Below are 22,519 nucleotides of genomic sequence, written 5' to 3'. Positions count from 1 at the left end.
TTTAATTCAATGGACGAACGGTCGCTTCCAACCGTCGTCGCCCGAACGGCGGTTGGAAACTATGGGGGGAGGAGGCACGCGCTCGGGGCGGGAGGCGGGGCGCACGCGCGGGAGGGGGGGGCGGGGCTGGCCGGCCAGGCGCAGGCGCAGATAAGAGGTTCCCGACCAGACCCACGCGCAAATCGAAATTCCCGGCCAGGCGCAGGCGCAGATAGGAGGAGTTGCCGGCCAGACGCACGCGCAGATCGGGGGGGGTCAAGGGGAGCCGGCCAGACGCACGCGCAGAAGGAGGGGTTGCCGGCCAGACCCACGCACCGGAGGAGGGGGTGCCGGCCAGACGCACGCGCAGACGGGGGGGGGGGGGGGGGGGGTCGCCGGGCGCAGATCGTGAGCTCCCGACCTGACGCAGGCGCAGGAAGGGGAAGGGAAGCGGACGCGCGGGGGCGGGGGCGGGGGCGGGGGCGGGGGCGGGGGCGGGGGCGGGGGCGGGAGAGCTGCCCACCCAGCGCGAGAGCCCAGCCAACTGTCAAACCGAGCGGGGCGCCTCGAGACCCACAGCGCCCGAAACCATGAATGAAATTGGAGCGCGGGCCCCTTTGAAACCGTGCGCCCGAGTGGGCGTGGCTTCCCCTCCCCCACCTCATTGGTGTCTGCTGGACTGATCCTCACTGTGGACAAGCTGGGCTGGGCTGAGGGACTCATGATGACCTCCTACTAGCCCCCCCACACCACCCCACCACCACCACCACCACCCATTAAAAAATAACTCATTCATTCACACAAGGGGCAAGAAACAGAAAATGAGCAGAAAAGCACACAGCAGGAAAAAGAGGCCATTTGGCCCATCGTCCCGTGCCAGGTTGCCCGCCACTGGCCGCCAACTGTCCATTCATGCCAACCTGCGGAACAGGAGGAGGCCATTCAGCCCCTCCAGCCGGTCCCACTCCGCCTGCTTCCCCGGCAACTGTTTGCCGGGCCCGGCACAGAATTGGCAAGTCAACCGCATTCGGAAGAGGGGAAAATCCGGCTTTGGCGGACTTGCTGGAGTGGCCTTGGAAGAGCTCGCAGAGAGGGTCGATGGGGGTAATGCCGTTGATGTGGCGCACCTGGGCTTTCAAGAGCCACCCAACGCAGTGCCACGGGGGACGAGTGAGAAAAGCTCACGGGATGAAATGAAATGAAATGAAAATGAAAATCGCTTATTGTCACGAGTAGGCTTCAAATGCAGTTACTGTGAAAACCCCCTAGTCGCCACATTCCGGCGCCTGTTCGGGGAGGCTGGTACGGGAATCGAACCGTGCTGCTGGCCTGCCTGGGTCTGCTTTCAAAGCCAGCGATTTAGCCCAGTGTGCTAAACCAGCCCCTGAAAGGGTCAGTCGCAACGTGGATAGAAAATTGGCGGAATAAGAGGGATTACAGTCAATGGGTATTTTTCGGGCTGAAGGAAGGTTTATAGTGGTGTTCCCCAGGGGTCGGTAATGGGATCCTTTTTCCTGATTTTATTTTTTGACACAGATCCGGGTGTGCAGGTGACAGTTTCAAAGTTTGCAGCTGATGCAAAATCTGGAAGTACAGTAAATTGAAGACGAAGGTGGAGAACCTCATAAGGATAAGTTGGTGGAGTGGGCAGATAGGTGGCAGATGATGTTTAGTGCAGAGACGTGTGAGGTGGTTCATTTTGCTAGCAAAAACATGGAGACACCATACAAAATAAGGGGTAGAATGCTTCAGGGGTTGCAGGAGCAGAGCGACCTCGCTGTATTTGTGCACAGATCATTGACGGTGGCAGGATAGGTGGAGAGAGCAGTGAATGAAGCAGTATTCTGGGATTTATTAATGGGGATATAGCGTACAAGAGCAAGGGGGTTATTCTTAACTTAAACAAGGCACAAGTTTGACCTCGGTTGAAGTATTGTGTACAGTTCTGGGAGCCGCAATATAGGAAGGATGTGAACACACTGGAGCGAGTGTAGAAGAGGTTGACAATAATGGTTCCAGGAATGAGAAACTTCAGTTATGAGGATCGATTGGAGAGGTTGGGACTGTTCCCCTTGGAGGCTGAGAGATTTGATCGAGATGTTCAAAATCATAAGGGGGCTGGACCGAGTCGATGGGGAAAAATGTTCTCTCTGGTCAAATGATCCAGGATGAGAGGGCACAGATTGAAGTGATTTACAATCAATCAAATGGGATGTGAGGAAAAAACCCTTTCACAGAGCGAGCGGTTTGAGTCAGGAATACACCGTCTGGAAGTGTGGCGGAGACAGCTTCACTCGAGGGGGACTCAGAAGGGTTTTAGGTGATTATTTGAATAGAAACAATGTGCAGGATACGGGGAAAGGGCTGGGGATTGGCACAGTCATTTTGGGAGCAGCTGCAGACGCAATGGGCCAAATGGCCTCCTTCTGTGCCATAACAATTGTGATACTGTGAAGATCATGGTTGATCTGTGTTTCGAATTCCACATTTCCAACTACCCCAATAACCTTTGATCCTCGCCCAATATGACCTACCTCCACTTCAAATATTCAATGAACCCCCAACTCTACTGCCTTCTGAGGCCGAGTTCCAAAATCATGCAACACTCCGAGGATACATATATCCTCACCTTCGTCCCGTAAGGACGAACCCTAATTTTAAGAGCGTCGGGGTCAGCATGAGTCAGCTGACTTGCGGGAGTGCAATGGGGGTGGGGAAAGGGGGGGGGGGGGGTTAAGCGAACGCTTGACTAGGTTGGGGGGGGGAGGGATGGGATGCTGCTTTGCTGACTGGAGGGAATCAATTTTCGGAGTAAAGGGGAGGATCGGGACGGGGAGCCTCCGGCTGGGGGGCTGGAGTGTGAGGGAGGCGCGGGCACGTGGTTGGCCTAAAAAAGATGGCAGGGGGAGGGGTTAATTAACCCCCTGACCAGGCTGATCGCGTGGAACGTGAGGGGCCTGAATGGGCCGGTCAAGAGGGCCCATGTGTTTTCGCACTTAAGGGGGTGAAAGGCAGACGTAGCCAAACTACAAGAAACACATCTGAAGGTCGCGGATCAAACCAGGCTGAGGATGGGATGGGTGGGGCAGGTCTTCCACTCAGGGCTGGATGTGAAGACCAGGGGGGGTCGCAATCTTGGTGAGAAAGCGGGTGGCATTTGAGGCGGGGGGGGTATTGTGGCGGATAAAGGGGGTAGATATATTATGGTGAGTGGCAAACTGCAGGGGGTCCGGGTGGTGTTAGTGAATGTGTCTGCTCCGAACTGGGACGATGCAGGGTTCATGAAGCGGATGTTGAGTAGGATTCCGGATTTGGAGTCAAGCAGTCTGATAATGCGGGGGGGGGGGGGGGGGGGGGGGGGGGGGGGGGGGACTCCAACACGGTCCTGGACCCGGCATTGGATCGGTCTAGGTCTAGATTGGGTAAGAGGCCGGCAGCGGCCAAGGTCCTGAGGGGGTTCATGGACCAAATAGGGGGAGTGGACCCGTGGAGATTCGCCTGGCCAAGGGCGAAGGAGTTTTCTTTCTTCTCCCATGTTCACAAGGCGTACTCGCGGATTGACTTTTTCATGGTGAGTAGGGCGCTAATCCCGAGAATGGAGGGGGTAAAGTACTCAGCCATTGCGATTTCGGACCATGCCCCGCACTGGGTGGAGTTGGGGCTGGGGGTGGAGAGAGGCCAACGCCCTCTGTGGAGACTGGACGTAGGGCTATTGGTGGATGAGATGGTCTATGGGCGGATTCGGAGGATTATCCAAAGCTATGCGGCGACCAACGATACTGGGGAGGTTTCAGTGAGTCTGGGAGGCGCTGAAGGCAGTTATCAGGGGGGAGCTCATTTCAGTCAGGGTCCACAGGGAGAAGAGGGATAGGATGGAGAGGGAGAGGTTGGTGGGGGAGATACTTAGGGTGGACAGGAGGTATGCGGAATCCCCCGAGGAGGGGTTGTTAAAAGAGCGGTGGAGTCTGCAGGCGGAGTTTAACTTGCTTCCCACAGGGATGGTAGAGGCTCAGTGGAGGAAGGTACGAGGAGCGGTGTACGAGTATGTGGAGAAGGCAAGTTCGGCAAGGATCAATGAGGTCTTCAAGGACTTTTATGGTAAACTGTATGAGTTAGAACCCCTCTAGGAAGCGATTCTTGGACCAAGGTGGAGGAGGGGCGGGTAGAGGGACTGGGGGCCCCGATTGAGATGGAGGGATTGGTTAAGGGTTTGGAGGGTATACAGTCGGGCAAGGCCCCGGGACCGGACGGATTTCCCGTAGAATTTTACAGGAAATTCTCAGAGCTGTTGGGCCCGTTATTGTTGAGAACCTTCAACGAGGCTAAGGAAATGGATGTCCCGACGATGTAGCGGGCCTTGATCTCGCTCATCCTTAAGCGAGATAAGGACCCGTTGCAATGTGGCTCCTAAGGGCCGATATCGCTCCTTAATGTAGATGCCAAACTGTTGGCCAAGATCCTGGCCACCAGAATTGAGGACTGTGTCCCGGGAGTGATCAGTGAGGATCAGACAGGGTTTGTGAAGGCAGCTGAACACAAATGTGCGGAGCCTCCTGAATGGGCTCATAATGCCCTCGGACCGGGGGGGGGGGGGGGGGGGGGGGGGATGTAGAAGTGGTGGCGGCAATGGACGCGGAAAAAGCCTTCGATCGGATGGAGTGGGAGTACCTGTGGGAAGTGTTAGGCAGATTTGGATTTGGCGTGGAATTCATTGGGTGGGTTAAATTGCTGCATCAGGCCCCTGTAGCGAGTGTGTCGACGAACCGGCAGCGGTCGGAGTACTTTAGGCTACATCGAGGAATGAGACAGGGGTGCCCCCTGTCCCCACTTAAGATGGTCGAGAGGAGCTTTCACTATTTGGGCATACAGGTGGCTAAGAGTTGGGATGCCCTGCACAAGCTCAATCTAGCACGGCTGGTGGATCAGATAGAGGAGGACTTTAAGAGGTGGGACATGCTGCCGCTTTCCCTGGCGGGCAGGGTGCAGTCCGTGAAGATGACGGTCCTTCCCAGGTTCTTGTTCGTCTTCCAGTGCCTTCCCATCCTCATCCCCAGGAGGGAGAACAGGATTATTGCGGGATTTGTGTGGGCAAACAGGCCCCCACGTGAGAGCACAGTCGGGGGGGGGGGGGGGGGGGGGGGGGCTGGCGCTGCCGAACTTCTGCAGCTATTACTGGGCAGCGAATATATCCATGATTCGTAAATGGGTAGTAGAGGGAGGGGGCGGTGTGGAAGCGGTTGGAGGAGGCATCTTGCAGGGATACTAGCCTGGGGGCCTTGATAACGGCACCGCTGCCGCTCCCGCCGACACAGTACACCACGGGCCCGGTGGTGATGGCGACATTGAGGATCTGGGGTCAGTGGAGATGGCACGGGGGGGGGGGGGGGCCTCAGTCTGGACCCCGATACGGAACAATCACAGGTTCGTTCCAGGTAGAATAGACGGTGGGTTCCTAAGCTGGCACAGAGCGGGTATCAAAAGGATGGGGGACGTGTTTATTGACGGGACGTTTGCTAGCCTGGGGGTGCTGGAAGAGAAATTTGGGTTGCCCCCAGGGAATACCTTTAGGTACCTGCAGGTCCGGGCTTTCCTGAGGAAGCAGGTGGGGGAATTCCCGCTGCTACCGGCCCAGAGGATACAGGACTGGGTGGTCGCGGGCGTGTGGGGAGGGGACGGAAAGGTATCGGACATATACCAGGGGCTGCAGGAGGCCTCGGTGGAAGAGCTGAAGGGTAAGTGGGAGGAGGAGCTGGGTGAGGAGCTGGATGAGGGCCTGTGGGCAGACGCCCTGGGCAGAGTCAATTCCTCCTCATCTTGTGCCAGGCTGAGCCTGGTTCAGTTTAAGGTGGTGCATCAGGCGCACATAACAGTGGCGAGAATGATCGAGTTCTTTGGGGTGGAGGACAGGTGTGTGAGGTGTTCAGGGAGCCCAGCAAACCATGTCCATATGTTTTGAGCATGCCCGGCACTTACAGAATTCTGGAGAGGCTTTGCAAACGCTACGTCCAAGGTCTTGGACACTCGGGTAAAGCCGAGCTGGGGGATAGCGATATTTGGGGTGTCAGAAGATCCGGGAGTGCAGGAGCCGAAAGAGGCCGGAGTCTTGGCCTTTGCCTCCTTGGTAGCCCGGAGACGGCTCTTGTTAATGTGGAGGGAAGCGAAACCCCCAAGTGTGGAGACTTGGGTCAGTGACATGGCTGGGTTTTCTAAGTTTAGAAAGGATAAAGTTTGGCCGAAGAGGGTCCTTGCTGGGGTTCTCCAGGCGGTGGCAACCGTTTCCTTGACTTTCTCGCGGAACATTAAGTGGAGGTCAGCAGCAGCGGCAAACCGGGGGGGGGGGGGGGGGTACGTGTGGTGGATTGACTTTACTTGTAAAGGGCAGATACCCCACCTTGTTAAGTTGTTAATTCGCTTTTCTTTATTATTATTATGTTCTTTTTTGTTTTCTTTCTGTAGTGGTTTGTAAAATTTTGAATAAAAACAAACTTAAAAAAAAAGTGGGGTTACTAGGCTTATGGGGATAAGCACAGTAAGAAGTCTTACAACACCAAGAGGTGTTGTTCCTCAGGTGAGGAAGGAGCTGCGCTCCGAAAGCACGTGTTTGAAACAAACCTGTAGGACTTTAACCTGGTGTTGTAAGACTTCTTACTGTGCTCACCCCAGTCCAACGCCGGCATCTCCACATTATGGGGATAAGGTGGAGGTGTGGGGCTTAAGTGGGGTGCTCTTTCCAAGAGCTGGTGCAGGCTCGATGGGCCGAATGGCCTCCTTCTGCACTGTAAATTCTATGTAATCTGGCCCCTTGAGCCTGCTCCGCCATGCAATAAGACCATGGCTGATCTCTTTTGTGGACGCAGCTCCACTTCCCTGCCCACTCTCCATAATCCTTAATTCCTTTACTGTTCAAAAATCTATCTATCTTTACCTTAAAAACATTCAACGAGGAAGCCTCAACTGGGCAGGGAATTCACAGATTCACAAACCTTTGGGTGAAGACGTTCCTCTTCAACTCAGTTCTAAATCTGCTCTCTCTTATTTTGCAGCTATACCCTCTAGTTCTAGTTTCAACCTCCCTGCTTCTACCCTATCCCCTTCAGAACTTGATATGTTTCTATAAGATCCCCCCCCCCCCTTCATTCTTCCAAATTCCAATGAATATAGTCCCAGTCTACTCAGTCTCTCCTCATAACCCAATCCTCTCAACTCCGGAATCAACCTCGTGAATCTCCTCTGCATCCCTTCCAGCGCCAGAGCATCCTTTCTCAAGCAAGGAGACCAAAACTGTACACAGTAATCCAGGTGTAGCCTCACCAGCAACCTGAACAGCTGCCAACATAACCTCCCTGCTTTTAAACTCCATCCCTCTCGCAACGAAGGACAGAATTCCATTTGCCATCGTAATTACCTGCTGCATCTGCAAACCAACTTTTTTGCGATTCATGTACAAGGGCGCCCAGGTCCCTCTGCGCGGCGGCGTGCTGTAATTTTTCACCAGTTAAATATTATTCCTACCCAAATGGATGATCTCACATTTACCAACATTGAACTCCAGACCCTTGCCCACTCTGTAAAACTTTCAGTGTCCTCTGCGCACTTTGCTCTATCGCTTATCTTAGTTCATCTGTGAATTCTGACACATTGCACTTGGTCCCCAACTCAAATCATCTCGGTAAATTGTAAACAGTTGTGGTCCCAACAAGGATTCCCTGAGGCACACCACTAGCCACTGATCGTCAACCAGAGAAACACCCATTTATCCCCACTGTCTGCTAAATTTGCTAAGCAGTCAACTCAAGGGCAATAAGGGATGGGCAACAAAAGAGACTGGAAAATATTCGCAAAAGCCCTGGCTAAGCGTTACTTCATTGCAGAACTTGTGATCCTAATAAAGATTATTACTTTTATGATAGGCTTTGTTCAGGGTCGACAGCTAACTGCGAACATCAAACGACTGCTGAACGTGATGACTCTATCTGGGGGGGGGGGGGGGGGGGGGGGGGGAAACACCAGAGGTGACCGTCTCCCTGGATATAGGAAAGGCTTTCGACAGTCGAGTGGAAATACCTCTTTGAGGTACCAGAGCCGTTTGGGAGAGGAACAGGGTTCACCTCATGGGTGAAACCCCTGTACGACGCCCCAAGGCAAGCGTACGGACCAATACCACCAGCTCCAAATACTTCAATCCGCACAGAGGCACAAGGCAGGGATACCCGCTGTGCCTGCTCTGGTTTGCCCTGGCAATCGAGCCGCCGCCGATCGTCCGGAGAGTGGCGAGATGCTGGAAGGGAATCGGCAGAGAGCAGAGTCTAGCTCTATGTGATGGCCTGCTCCTCCAGACCTCGGACCTGCAAAGCGGAACGAAAGGAATCATGAAGCTCCTGGGAGAGTTCGGAGCCTTCTTGGGCTACAGACCCATCCCGGGCAAAAGCGTATTCCCAGTGAGCCCGACAGTGGGAGGGTTAGAGCTGGAGGGACAGAGCTGGAAGGACAGCCATTTAAACTAGGCCAAAGTAAATTCCACTAGCTGGGATCCAGATTGGCCAAGACTGGACACGGATCTACAAGTGGAACCTGGCCAGTCCGGCGGAGAAAGTAACCGACTGAGATGGAACGCACTCCTGTTTTCCCTGACAGGAAGTGTACAGATGATCAAGCTGTACGTACGGCCCAGGTTCCTCTTCAGGTCTATACCAATCTATATCCCTAAGGCCTTTTTCCATTCAATAGACAAGATGATTATTATGGGGTGGGGAATCCCCAAAACAGAAGAAGAAGAAACATAGGGGGGCCTGTCCCCCATAACTTGTAATACTACCACTGGGCAGTCACGGTTGAAGGAGTGAGGGGATGGGTGAAGGAGCCAGACACGGAATGGGTGAGGATGGATGAGAACTCCTGCACAGGAATAACCTTCCAGGCCCTAGCCACGGCAGTGCTCCCATCCCTGCCAGCAAAACACACAGCAAGCCCAGTGGTGGCAGCTACCCTGAGAATTTGGAACCAAATGAGGCAGCGTTTCGGTCTGAAGGAAGTGCCCATCATGGCCCCCACCTGCAGCAACCGTACATTTGTACCAGCCTTGCTCAACGCCACCTTTGAGAGGAGGAAATAGGACCAGGGAGGAGCGGGGTTGGACACTGACGGGGAGAACGTTTACACGGAAGACAGACCAGCAACCTTGGAGGATGCTTACAGAGGGACTGAAACAAACTTCAACATCCTAACGGCAAAACCTTTCTTCGCAAGGAGACGACAGCTTACTCACGGACCCCGAAAAGCAATCAGGAGGAGTTACCGGACGGGGACAGTCCGGGAGAGGAAACCGTGGGAACCTTTAAGGAGGCTCCCCACTGGACGAGACACGGGGAAAATGGGAGGAAACAGGGTGGGGACTCTGGAGCGAAGCACTGTGCAGGGCCAAGGCTCAGCCTCATGCAGTTGAAAGTGGTGCACAAGAGCTCACCTGACCAGAACCCGAATGAGCAGGTTCTTCCCTGGCGGTGGTGGACAAATGTGAACGGTGCCAAGGAGGCCCGGCCAACCACACCCACATGTTCTGGGCACGCTCCAGGCTTGTTGGGCACCGGTCAACCTTCTTCGAGGCAATGTCCAAGGGCTGTGGGGTTGAGGGTAGAGCCATGCCCAAGCGTTCTGGTAACGGACCGACCAGAACTATTCATTGGCGGGCGGGGGTGGGGGGGGGGGGGGGGGGGAAAGAGGGCCGATGCCCTGGCCTTCGCTTCCCTGATCGTACGCCGGAGAATCCTGCTCGGCTGGCGATCGGCAACGCCACCCACAGCTGACCTCTCGGAACTTCTCCACCTGGATAAGATCAAATACACCACCCGAGGGTCAGAGGAAGGCTTCCAAAAAAAGCGTGGAGGCCATTCACCAGCTTGTTCCAGCGGAGGGAAGGGGAGCACCTCGCATGTAAACAGCAGATAACTACCCATTGTACAGTAAGGGACCCAGGAAAGGACCCTGAAATAACCAATTAAGCGGGGTGGGAAAATGACCAGAACATTGTAACCAACGCATTTATCCTTACCGAATGCACAGTGCATGAAATGTAAAAACTTCAATAAAAACATTTTAAAACTGGATTCTCGCACTGTCTGTAATGACAGATGTGAGATGAACTGGCCTGATATTTCCCGCTTTCAGTCCCCCCCTGTTCTTGAAGAGGGGTTATATCTGCCATTGTTCAATCCACTGGGATCTTTCCAGAATGTCGGAAATGTTGGACGATTACCACCAATGCATCCACTACCTCTGTAGTACAAAGAACAGGAACAGGCCCTTCGGCCCTCCAAGCCCGTGCCAACCATGCTGCCCGTCTAAACTAAAATCATCTGCACTTCTTGGGTCCGATCCCTCTATTCCCATCCTATTCATGTATTTGTCAAGATGCCCCTTAAACGTCACTATCGTCCCCGCTTCCACCACCTCCTCCGGCAGCGAGTTCCAGGCACCCACTACCCTCTGTGTAAAAAATTTGCCTCGTACATTTACTCTAAACCTTGCCCCTCGCACCTTAAACCTATGCCCCCCCCAGTAATTGACCCATCTACCCTGGGAAAAGGTCTCCGACTATCCACTCTGTCTATGCCCCTCATAATTTTGTAGACCCCTATCACGTCGCCCCTCAAACTCCAGTGAGAACAAACCAAGTTTATTCAACTTCTCCTCATAGCTAATGCCCTCCATACCAGGCAACTTCCTGGTAAATCTCTTCTGCACCCTCTCTAAATCCTCCACATCCTTCTGGTAGTGTGGCGACCAGAATTGAACACTGTACTCCAAGTGTGGCCTAAGGTTCTATACAGCTGCAACATGACTTGCCAATTTTTATACTCAATGCCCCGGCCAATGAAGGCAAGCATGCCGTATGCCTTCTTGACAACCTTCTCCACCTGTGTTGCCCCTTTCAGTGACCTGTGGACCTTTACACCTAGATCTCTCTGACTGTCAATACACGAGGGTTCTACCATTCACTGTATATTCCCTACCTGTATTAGACCTTCCAAAATGCATTACCTCACATTTGTCCGGATTAAACTCCATCTGCCATCACTCCGCCCAAGTCTCCAAACGATCTAAATCCTGCTGTATCCTCTGACAGTCCTCATCGCTATCCACAATTCCACCAACCTTTGTGTCGTCCGCAAACTTACTAATCAGACCAGTTACATTTTCCTCCAAATCATTGATATATACTATGAACAGCAAAGGTCCCAGCACTGATCCCTGCGGAACACCACTAGTCACAGCCCTTCAATTAGAAAAGCACCCTTCCATCGCTACTCTCTGCCTTCTATGACCGAGCCAGTTCTTTCAATATCCTGGGCTGCAGGCCATCGGGCCCAGAGGACATGTCAGCCTTCAGTCCTGTTCGGTTTTCTCATACATTTTCCCCAGTGAACAAACAACAGTACAGCCCTCCGTGCCTGGGCCGATCATGATGCCTGTCCAAACTAAAACCTTCTGCACATCCGGGCTCCTTATCCCATATTCCCATCCTATTCACGGTAGGTTAGCACTATTGCTTCACAGCGCCAGTGTCCCAGGTTCGATTCTCGGCTTGGGTCACTGTCTGTGCGGAGTCTGCACGCTCTCCCCGTGTCTGCTTGGGTTTCCTCCGGGTGCTCCGGTTTCCTCCCACAGTCCTGAACGACGTGCTTGTTAGGTGGATTGGACATTCTGAATTCTCCCTCTGTGTACCCGAACAGGCGCCGGGATGTGGCGACTAGGGGCTTTTCACAGTAGCTTCATTGCAGTGTTAATGTAAGCCGACTTGTGACACCAAGATTATTATTCGTCATGTATTCATCAAGATGTCTCCTAAACGTCACTATTTCCCTTTCCCGGCAGCGCATTCCAGGCACCCACCACCCTCTGTGTAAAACACTTCCCTCGCACATCTGCTCTGAACTTTGCCCCTCGCACCTTAAACCTATGTTCCCTAATAAGTGACTCTTCCACTTCTGACTATCCACTCTGTCCATGCCACTCAATTTTGTAAACCTCGATCAAGTCGCCCCTCAACCTCCGTCGTTCCAGTGAGAACAAGCTGGGTTTATCCTACCTCTCCACATATCGATAGTTTTTAGTTCCACTTCTCGATTCTGCCTTCTGAATTACTGCTGTTCTTTGGATGCTTTTTGTGTCTGGACCTGTGCAGAGGGAAACTAAATACTTGCTCAAAGTCTCTGCTAATTCCTCATTTCCCATTGTTCATTCCCCAGCCCCTTCCTCCAAGGGTTCAATCCTCACTCCAGCTCCTTTTTATATATTGCGGGAAGATGTTACCGATTATATTTCTTGGTAGTTTGATCCCGTTCTCTAATTTCACTCATTGTTTTAAACTATCCTCCGTGGGTTTTGCAAAAAAACGTTCCCAGTGGGTCGGCACGGTGGCGCAGTGGTTAGCACTGCTGCCTCACGGCGCTGAGGTCCCGGGTCCGATCCTGGCCCTGGGTCACTGTCCATGTGGAGTTTGCACAGTCTCACCCCCACAACCCAAAGATGTGCACATTAGGTGGATTGGCCTCGCTAAATTGCCCCTCAATTGGGAAAAAAAGAATTGAGTGCTCTAAATTTGTTTTTTTAAAGTTCCCGGTGTTCAGGCTGACCACTGATCTTAACAGCATTGCTCCGCTGTTTCTCTCAGCTTGATACTACCCCGAATCTCCTCAGCTACTCACGGATGATGGATTCTCCTTGCAGAGACTTTCTCAATGGAATATATATCTTGTTGGGAGTTATTAAAAAAAAATGCCTTAAATCTCTGCCATTGGTTCTTGCCTGTTAATCTGATTTCACCATCCGTTTCAGCAACTCGGCCTTCATAAACTTGTAAATTCAGACACAAATTGAACACTCGCATTTCTCATCCACAGGCAGCTAAAGTCACAGCCGGCTAGAAGTACCGAAATTGTGGCTGGCGGGCGGAGGGTTTGAACAGATGCTGGGAATAGATGAGAGCAGAGAGGCAGGGATTGTCAAGGCTGGAAGAGATGAGATAGGGAAGGGTGCAGGCAGTGGAGGAGGTTTGAGGGAGCGAACTGCCTCCCCCTGTTCCTGTGTTACAGGTTTGAAGGGCTGAATGGCCTGTTTCTGGGCGACAGGTTCGAAGGGGGGAGGGAGGGGGGGGGGGGGGTTAATGGCCTCCTCCTGTTCCTGGTAATAATAATCTTTATTTGTGTCACAAGTAGGCTTCCATTAACACTGTAATGAAGTTACTGTGAAAATCCCTAATCGCCACATTCCGACGCCTGTCCGGGTACACTGAGGGGGAATTCAGAATGTCCAATTTACCTAACAAGCACGTCTTTGGACTGTGGGAGGAAACCGGAGCACCCGGAAGAAACCCACGGATCACGCCGCTCGAGCCTCCCTTCCCGGCACCAAATGGGCGCCGTGCCAACCCGCGCATACGCAGTTGGGCTGCATCAACCCGCGCATACGCAGTTGGGCTGCGTCAACCCGCGCATACGCAGTTGGGCTGCGTCAACCTGCGCATGCGCGGGGGACTGTTTCAGTGCGCCGGCTCCAACTCAACATGGCGTCGGTGTTCAAGGGCCAGCCGCGCAGGAAAGTAGCCCCGGGGGGAGGAGGGGGGTGAAGTGGCCGACCCACCGATCAGTGGGCCCCGATCGCGGTTCAGACCCCAACAGAGGCCCCCCCCTGGGGACGGAGCTCCCCCCACAGGCCACCCCCCCCCCCCCCCCCCCCCCCCCCCCCCCCCCCCCCCCCCCGGTCAGTTCGTGCAGAGTTCGCGTCGGCAGCGACCAGGGGTGAACGGCTCCACCAATTCCAGCGGCCTGCGTGCAAATGGCACTGATTCTCCGCACCTCGGAGAATCACGCGCCGGCGTCAGGGCGTGGTGGCGGCGATTCTCCGGCCCGCGCGGGGCTCGGAGAATCGCCCCCCCCCCCCCCTTCCCAGACTGTATTAAAATGGCATGAAAAGTTTCATTTACCTCTGAAGTCTGCTGTTCCACTTTTACATCTAGTTACTGCAACTGTCTCTTTAACTCAGTGCACTTTGGAGTGGCACAGTGGTTAGCATTGCTGCCTCACGGCGCCGAGGACCGGGGTTCAATCCCAACCCCGGGTCACTGTCAATGTGGAGTTTGCACATTCTCCCTACGTCTGCATGGGTCTTACCCCCACAACCCAAAGATTTGCGCGATGGGTGGATTGGCCACGCTAAATTGCCTCTTAATTGGAATTTTTTTTCATTAAAAAAAACTCAACACACTCTGTTTACTCATCCTTGAATTCTTCTGAACAATACCGTGGGCTCTGTTCACTTAACTTCTATCATCATAAACTTTCTTTCTGTCCCAATTCCTTGGATATCTGGGGGGTATCTTGTTTCTTCAGAAACTTGCAGCTTTGTAACTCCCTTGTCCTGTCCTGCTTCACCTGGCAGATATGTGAGCTGATCACTATTCAGTGCCCTGGCTTCCAGTTTGTAATGTTCTTTGTTTTAGTTCTTTCAGGATGGTGAAGGTTGTAGTGTTAACAAAGAACAGCAAGCTGTGTTTAATAAACAAAGCTAATTTATTAACTACGCTATTTGTTCAACTATCTCACAACTACTCTGTCTTTTTCCCTCCATCTATCTTCCAGAAGTCAAGGAGGCATTTGATATGTATATGGTTGCTCTATAGCACCATCTAGAGATTAGAGTAGTAACATTACATTAACCCTTTATGTGCTTTACAATATCACATATGGTGACACAGTTAAAATTAAGAGCAAAGGCAAGCGCGTCCCTCAGAGATGTGGGTCCTTGTGGCTGAGCCTCACCCTTGCTGTTAGTATTTATTCATCATGCCGGAGCCCTCTCTAACCACAACAACAACACAGTTGGACTTAACCAACTCCACCAAATGTCCAGCATTAATTTACCAATAGGTTTTACCCTTCCAGGCACGTAAAGGGGTTGCCCATCACCCCTCCCTGTCTCTGTCACCTCTTGCAGCACCTAGACCCCTCACTATCTCTGTAACCTCCTCTGGCCCCTACACCCCTCCCTATCTCTGTAACCTCCTCTGGCCCCTACACCCCTCCCTGTCTCTGTAACCTCCTCAAGCCCCTACAACCCTCCCTATCTCTGCAACCTCTTCCAGCACCTAGACCCCTCCCTGTCTCTGTAACCTCCTCTGGCCCCTACACCCCTCCGTCTCTGTAACCTCTTCCAGCCCCTACAACCCTCCCTATCTCTGTAACCTCCTCCAGCCCGTACACCCCTCCCTATCTCTGTAACCTCCTCCAGCCCCTACAACCCTCCCTATCTCTGTAATCTCTTCCAGCTCCTACAACCCTCCCTATCACTGTAACCTCCTCCAGCCCCAACATCCCTCCCTATCTCTGTAACCAACCCCAGCCCCTACAACACTCCCTATCTCTGTAACCTCCTCCAGTCCCTACAACCCTCCCTATCTCTGTAACCACCCCAGCCCCTACAACCCTCCCTATCTCTGTAACCCCCAGCCCCTACAACCCTCCCTATCTCTGTAACAACCCTCAGCCCCTACAACCCTCCCTATCTCTGTAACCTCCCCCAGCCCCTACAACCCTCCCTATCTCTGTAACCACCCTCAGCCCCTACAACCCTCCCTATCTCTGTAACCTCCTCCAGCACCGACATCCCTCCCTATCTCTGTAACCTCCTCCAGTCGCTACAACCCTCCCATTCTCTGTAACCTCCTCCAGCTCCTTCAACCCTCCCTATTTCTGTAACCACCCCCAGTCCCCTACAACCCTCCCTATCTCTGTAACCTCCTCCAGTCCCTACAAACCTCCCTATCTCTGTAACCTCCTCCAGCCCCTACAACCCTCCCTATCTCTGTAACCACCCCCAGCCCCCTACAACCCTCCCCATCTCTGTAACCTCCTACAACCCTCCCCATCTCTGTAACCTCCTCCAGCCCCTACAACCCTCCCTATCTCTGTAACCTCCTCTAGCCCCTACAACCCTCCCTATCTCTGTAACCACCCCCAGCCCCCTACAACCCTCCCCATCTCTGTAACCTCCTACAACCCTCCCCATCTCTGTAACCTCCTACAACCCTCCCCATCTCTGTAACCTCCTCCAGCCCCTACAACCCTCCCTATCTCTGTAACCTCCTCCAGCCCCTACAACCCTCCCTATCTCTGTAACCTCCTCCAGCCCCTACAACCCTCCCTATCTCTGTAACCACCCCCAGTCCCTACAACCCTCCCTACCTCTGTAATCTCCTCCAGCCACGACAACCCTCCCTATCTCTGTAACCACCCCCAGCCCCTACAACCCTCCCTATCTCTGTAACCTCCTCCAGTCCCTACAACCCTCCCTATCTCTGTAACCTCCTCCAGCCACGACAACCCTCCCTATCTCTGTAACCACCCCCAGTCCCTACAACCCTCCCTATCACTGTAACCTCCTCCAGCCACGACAACCCTCCCTATCTCTGTAACCACCCCCAGTCCCTACAACCCTCCCTATCTCTGTAACCTCCTCCAGCCACGACAACCCTCCCTATCTCTGTAACCACCCCCAGCCCCTACAACCCTCCCTATCTCTGTAACCTCCTCCAGTCCCTACAACCCTCCCTATCTCTGTAACCTCCTCCAGCCACGACAACCCTCCCTATCTCTGTAACCACCCCCAGTCCCTACAACCCTCCCTATCACTGTAACCTCCTCCAGTCCCTACAACTCTCCCTATCTCTGTAACCTCCTCTGGCCCCTACACCCCTCCCTATCTCTGTAACCTCCTCCAGCCACGACAACCCTTTTCACAGTAACTTCATTAAAGCCTACTCGTGACAATAAGCGGTTTTCATTTCATTTCATTTTCATCTCTGTAACCTCTTAACCTGTTACCCTTAAAACATTATCTTATTTCTCATGTTGACCAATACAAAGATACATAATTTAAAATTGCATTTCTTTTCCCAACAGCGGTGGGAAGCTGGTAACAGTGCAGAGAGCAAACAAACTTCTCTTTTTCAAAACAGGGCACATTCGGGTGTCCTGTGTACAGATTTGGCAGCTGGTGAGGTCTGAACACAGGCCTGAAGCAGGGGCCTCAATTAGAACAGTGCCCCATGTTGAGTGCTCCACTCCTGGGCATGCTAACTCAGGGGCTTTAGGCTGGACAGATGTGTCCAGACAGACTTTCACAAGGAATTGATAACTGATTGGGGTTTCAAACACTGCGGTGTGCTATTTGTACACAATATATCTAAAATAGCACAGAGAGAGAGAGAGGATACAAACTCAGACTGAGACAGACCCACCATCTCCACACTCCACACATTGTCACAGCAGCTTCTGGAAACATGGTTGTAAAGGTAAAGGAGGGTAGAGAGCAGAGACGTACCTTCCTGACACAATTCAGTCCTGTTTCACTGCCTTTCCCTCCGTCAGCTGCACAGTTTTGACAGATGGGGCCTCCACAGCCCCACACAGTGGACAGGGACCAAACAGGAAGAAACTCCCAACAACAACAACAACATCTTGCATTCACAGAGCAACTTCAACACAGAGAAAATGCCCCACAGTGTGGTTACCTCAAACAGCAACTTCAGACCCTGCCAGCACAGGAAATGGGAGCACAGGCTGCCCACAGCTTAGTCCATGATTTGATGTTTGAAGGAGAATCTGAAAGCAGGAGGGGAGGCTACAGAGATAGGGAGGGTTGTCGGGGCTGGAGGAGGTTACAGAGAGAGGGAGGGATGTAGGGACTGGAGGAGGTTACAGAGATAGGAAGGGTTGTAGGGGCTGGAGGAGGTTACAGAGATAGGGAGGGTTGTAGGGGCTGGAGGAGGTTACAGAGATAGGGAGGGTTGTAGGGGCTGGAGGAGGTTACAGAGAGAGGGAGGGATGGAGGGGCTGGAGGAGGTTACAGAGATAGGGAGGGTTGTAGGGGCTGGAGGAGGTTACAGAGATAGGGAGGGTTGTAGGAACTGAAGGAGGTTAGAGGGATAGGGAGGGTTGTCAGGTCTGGAGGGGGTTACAGAGATAGGGAAGATTGTATGGGCTGGAGGAGGTTACAGAGAAAGGGCTGTAGGGGCTGGAGGAGGTTGGAGAAAGGGAGGGTTATAGGGACAGGAGGAGGTTACAGAGATAGGGAGGGTTGTAGGGGCTGGAGGAGGTTACAGAGATAGGGAGGGTTGTCGGGGCTGGAGGAGGTTACAGAGATAGGGTGGGTTGTAGGGGCTGGAGGAGGTTACAGAGATAGGGAGGGTTGTCGGGCTGGAGGAGGTTACAGAGATGGGGAGGGTTGTAGGGGCTGGGGGAGGTTACATAGGGAGGGTTGTCGGGCTGGAGGAGGTTACAGAGATAGGGAGGGTTGTCGGGGCTGGAGGAGGTTATAGGGATAGGGAGAGTTGTCGGGGCTGGAGGAGGTTACAGAGATAGGGAGGGTGTAGGGGCTGGAGGAGGTTACAGAGATAGGGAGGGTGGAGGGGCTGGAGGTGGCTACAGAGATTGGGAGTGTTGTCGGGGCTGGAGGAGGTTACAGAGATAGGGAGGGCTCTAGGGCCTGGAGGAGGTTACAGAGATAGGGAGGGTTGTAGGGTCTGGAGGAGGTTACAGAGATAGGGAGGGTTGTAGGGGCTGGAGGAGGTTACAGAGATAGGGAGGGTTGTCGGGCTGGAGGAGGTTACAGAGATGGGGAGGGTTGTAGGGGCTGGGGGAGGTTACATAGGGAGGGTTGTCGGGCTGGAGGAGGTTACAGAGATAGGTAGGGGTGTAGGGGCTGGAGGAGGTTACAGAGGTAGGGAGGGCTGTAGGGCCTGGAGGAGGTTACAGAGATAGGGAGGGTTGTAGGGTCTGGAGGTTACAGAGATAGGGAGGGTTGTAGGGGCTGGAGGAGGTTAGAGGGATAGGGAGGGTTGTCAGGTCTGGAGGGGGTTACAGAGATAGGGATGGTTGTTCGGGCTGGAGGAGGTTACAGAGATTGGGAGGGTTGTAGCGGCTGGACTAGGTAACAAAGATTGGGAGGGTTGTGGGAACGGGAGGAGGTTTCAGATATAGGGAAGGTTCTAGGGGCTGGAGGTTACAGATATAGGGAGGGTAGCATGGTGGTTAGCATAAATGCTTCACAGATCCAGGGTCCTAGGTTCGATTCCCGGTTGGGCCATGTCTGTGCGGAGTCTGCACGTCCTCCCCCTGTGTGCGTGGGTTTCCTCTGGGTGCTCTGGTTTCCTCCCACAGTCCAAAGATGTGCGGGTTAGGTGGATTGGCCATGCTAAATTGCACGTAGTGTCCTAAAAAGTAAGGTTAAGCGGGGGGTTGTTGGGTTACGGGTATAGGGTGGATGTGGGTTTCAGTAGGGTGATCATTGCTCGGCACAACATCGAGGGCCGAAGGGCCTGTTCTGTGCCGTACTGTTCTATGTTCTAGAGAGGGAGAGTTGTAGGGACTGGAGTAGGTTACAGAGATAGGGAGGGTTGTCGGGATTGGAGAAGGTTACAGAGATTGGGAGGGTTGTCGGGGCTGGAGGAGGTTACAGAGACAGGGAGGGTTGTAGGGATTGGAGAAGGTTACAGAGATTGGGAGGGTTGTAGGGATTGGAGAAGGTTACAGAGATTGGGAGGGTTGTCGGGGCTGGAGGAGGTTACAGAGATTGGGAGGGTTGTCGGGGCTGGAGGAGGTTACAGAGATAGGGAGCATTGTAGGGACTGTAGAAGGTTACAGAGATAGGGAGGGTTGTAGGGACGAGGAGGTGACAGAGATAGGGAGGGTTGTAGGGGCTGGAGGAGGTTAGAGAGATGAGGAGGTTAGAGAGATAGGGAGGGTTGGAGGAGGTTACAGAGATAGGGAGGGCTGGAGGAGGTTACAGAGATAGGGAGCGTTGTAGGGGCTGGAGGAGGTTACTGAGATAGGGAAGGTTGTCGGGGCTGGAGGAGGTTACAGAGATAGGGAGGGTTGTAGGGGCTGGAGGAGGTTACAGAGATAGGGAGGGTTGTAGGGGCTGGAGGAGGGTTGTAGGGGCTGGCGGAGGTTACAGAGATAGATAGGGTTGTAGGGGCTGGAGGAGGTTACAGAGAAAGGGAGGGTTGTCGGGGCTGGAGGAGGTTACAGAGATAGGGAGGGTTGTAGGGGCTGGAGGAGGTTATAGGGATAGGGAGAGTTGTCGGGGCTGGAGGAGGTTACAGAGATAGGGAGGGTGTAGGGGCTGGAGGAGGTTACAGAGATAGGGAGGGTGTAGGGGCTGGAGGAGGTTACAGAGATAGGGAGGGTGTAGGGGCTGGAGGAGGTTACAGAGATAGGGAGGGGTGTAGGGGGCTGGAGGTGGCTACAGAGATTGGGAGTGTTGTCGGGGCTGGAGGAGGTTACAGAGATAGGGAGGGCTCTAGGGCCTGGAGGAGGTTACAGAGATAGGGAGGGTTGTAGGGTCTGGAGGAGGTTACAGAGATAGGGAGGGATGTTGAAGTTGGAACTAGGGAGCCAAATTCCAGCCTTGGTCAGCCAGCAGAAGGAGAGCGCATCACAAATCCTAGAATAATGTACAATTGATTGTGTTTTGATTTGGATCGTTGATGTTCTAACAGGCTAGAGGGTCTCCACTTGTTCCTGCACAACAGACCACGAGATGCTTCATAGCCTTCTAGTGTTCCTGTGTAACGGGCTAGAGAAGGGGCTGAATGGGGCATCCTCCTGTTCCTGTGTAACAGGCTGGAGAAGGGGCTGAATGGCCTCCTGTTCCTGTGCAACAGGCTGGAGAAGGGGCTGAATGGCCTCCTCCTGTTCCTGTGGAACAGGCTGGAGAAGGGGCTGAATGGCCTCCTCCTGTTCCTGTGCAACAGGCTGGAGAAGGGCTGAATGAGGCCTCCTCCTGTTCCTGTGCAACAGGCTGGAGAAGGGGCTGAATGGGGCCTCCTCCTGTTCCTGTGTAACAGGCTGGAGAAGGGGCTGAATGGGGCCTCCTCCTGTTCCTGTGTAACAGGCTGGAGAAGGGGCTGAATGGGGCCTCCTCCTGTTCCTGTGTAACAGGCTGGGGAAGGGGCTGAATGGGGCCTCCTCCTGTTCCTGTGTAACACGCTGAATGGGGCCCCCTCCTGTTCCTGTGTAACAGGCTGGGGAAGGGGCTGAATGGGGCCTCCTCCTGTTCCTGTGTAACAGGCTGGGGAAGGGGCTGAATGGGGCCTCCTCCTGTTCCTGTGTAACAGGCTGGAGAAGGGGCTGAATGGGGCCTCCTCCTGTTCCTGTGTAACAGGCTGGAGAAGGGGCTGAATGGGGCCTCCTCCTGTTCCAGTGTAACAGGCTGGAGAAGGGGCTGAATGGGGCCTCCTGTTCCTGTGTAACAGGCTGGAGAAGGGACTGAATGGGGCCACCTCCTGTTCCTGTGTAACAGGCTGGAGAAGGGGCTGAATGGGGCCTCCTGTTCCTGTGTAACAGGCTGGAGAAGGGGCTGAATGGGGCCCCCTCCTGTTCCTGTGTAACAGGCTGGAGAAGGGGCTGAATGGGGCCCCCTCCTGTTCCTGTGTAACAGGCTGGAGAAGGGGCTGAATGGGGCCCCCTCCTGTTCCTGTGTAATAGGCTGGAGAAGGGGCTGAATGGGGCCTCCTCCTGTCCTTTTGTGGTTCTGACTGATTTGCAACGTTACAAAATGACTGCATGCCGAGGGAAGCAACAGTTTGTATTTTTAAAATACAAAAACTGTTTTCATCAGAAAGAGGGCGGATAAAGTGCCAAAAAATGATTAATTACCGTCCAAAAAGAAGTGATGTTTCCTTTTCTTAAACAGAAGAGCTGCCGGTACACATTTGGGTGTCCTGTGTACAGATTTGGCAGCTGGTGAGGTCTGAACACAGGCCTGCAGCAGGGGCCTCAATTAGAACAGTGCCCCATGCTGAGTGCTCCACTCCTGGGCATGCTAACTCAGGGGCTTTAGGCTGGACAGATGTGTCCAGACAGACTTTCACAAGGAATTGATAACTGATTGGGGTTTCAAACACTGCGGTGTGCTATTTGTACACAATATATCTAAAATAGCAGAGAGAGAGAGAGAGGGTACAAACTCAGACTGAGACAGACCCACCATCTCCACACTCCACACATTGTCACAGCAGCTTCTGGAAACATGGTTGTAAAGGTAAAGGAGGGTAGAGGGTAGAGACGTACCTTCCTGACACAATTCAGTCCTGTTTCTCTGCCTTTCCCTCCGTCAGCTGCACAGTTTTGACAGATGGGGCCTCCACAGCCCCACACAGTGGACAGGAACCAAACAGGGAGAAACTCCCAACAACAACAACAACATCTTGCATTCACAGAGCAACGTCAACACAGAGAAAATGCCCCACAGTGTGGTTACCTCAAACAGCAACTTCAGACCCTGCCAGCACAGGAAATGGGAGCACAGGCTACCCACAGCTTAGTCCATGATTTGATGTTTGAAGGAGAATCTGAAAGCAGGAGGGGAGGTTTAGCTTGCAAATTCCAGAATGTGGGGCCCCATCAACGCCGGACACCGCCGCCAATGGTGGATGGTTTCATTGGGTTGGGTGGGAGGGCTGGATTTGAGGGAGAGCAGAACT

General features: G+C 53.5%; 1 protein-coding gene across 2 annotated transcripts in view; it reads right to left on the bottom strand.

The window, feature by feature from the left end:
- The window catches only part of LOC119967885 (centromere protein Q-like), a 70,285-nt gene extending 48,043 nt beyond the window's left edge, over positions 1–22,242 (bottom strand). Inside the window, exon 1 of one of the 2 annotated variants that reach the window (XM_038800974.1) lies at positions 22,107–22,242. The gene's annotated coding sequence lies outside the window, so the exon portion shown is untranslated. Of the gene's footprint in view, positions 1–17,355; positions 17,535–22,106 lie in introns of those variants that run through there. The other variant, XM_038800975.1, reaches the window with a different exon arrangement.
- Between the last annotated feature and the right edge of the window lie 277 nt (positions 22,243–22,519).

Source organism: Scyliorhinus canicula, chromosome 6 (genome assembly GCF_902713615.1).
Source record: "Scyliorhinus canicula chromosome 6, sScyCan1.1, whole genome shotgun sequence".
Lineage (NCBI taxonomy): Eukaryota > Metazoa > Chordata > Chondrichthyes > Carcharhiniformes > Scyliorhinidae > Scyliorhinus > Scyliorhinus canicula.
Note: the sequence above shows the minus strand (reverse complement) of the source record. Positions and strands in the feature narration are given on the sequence as shown.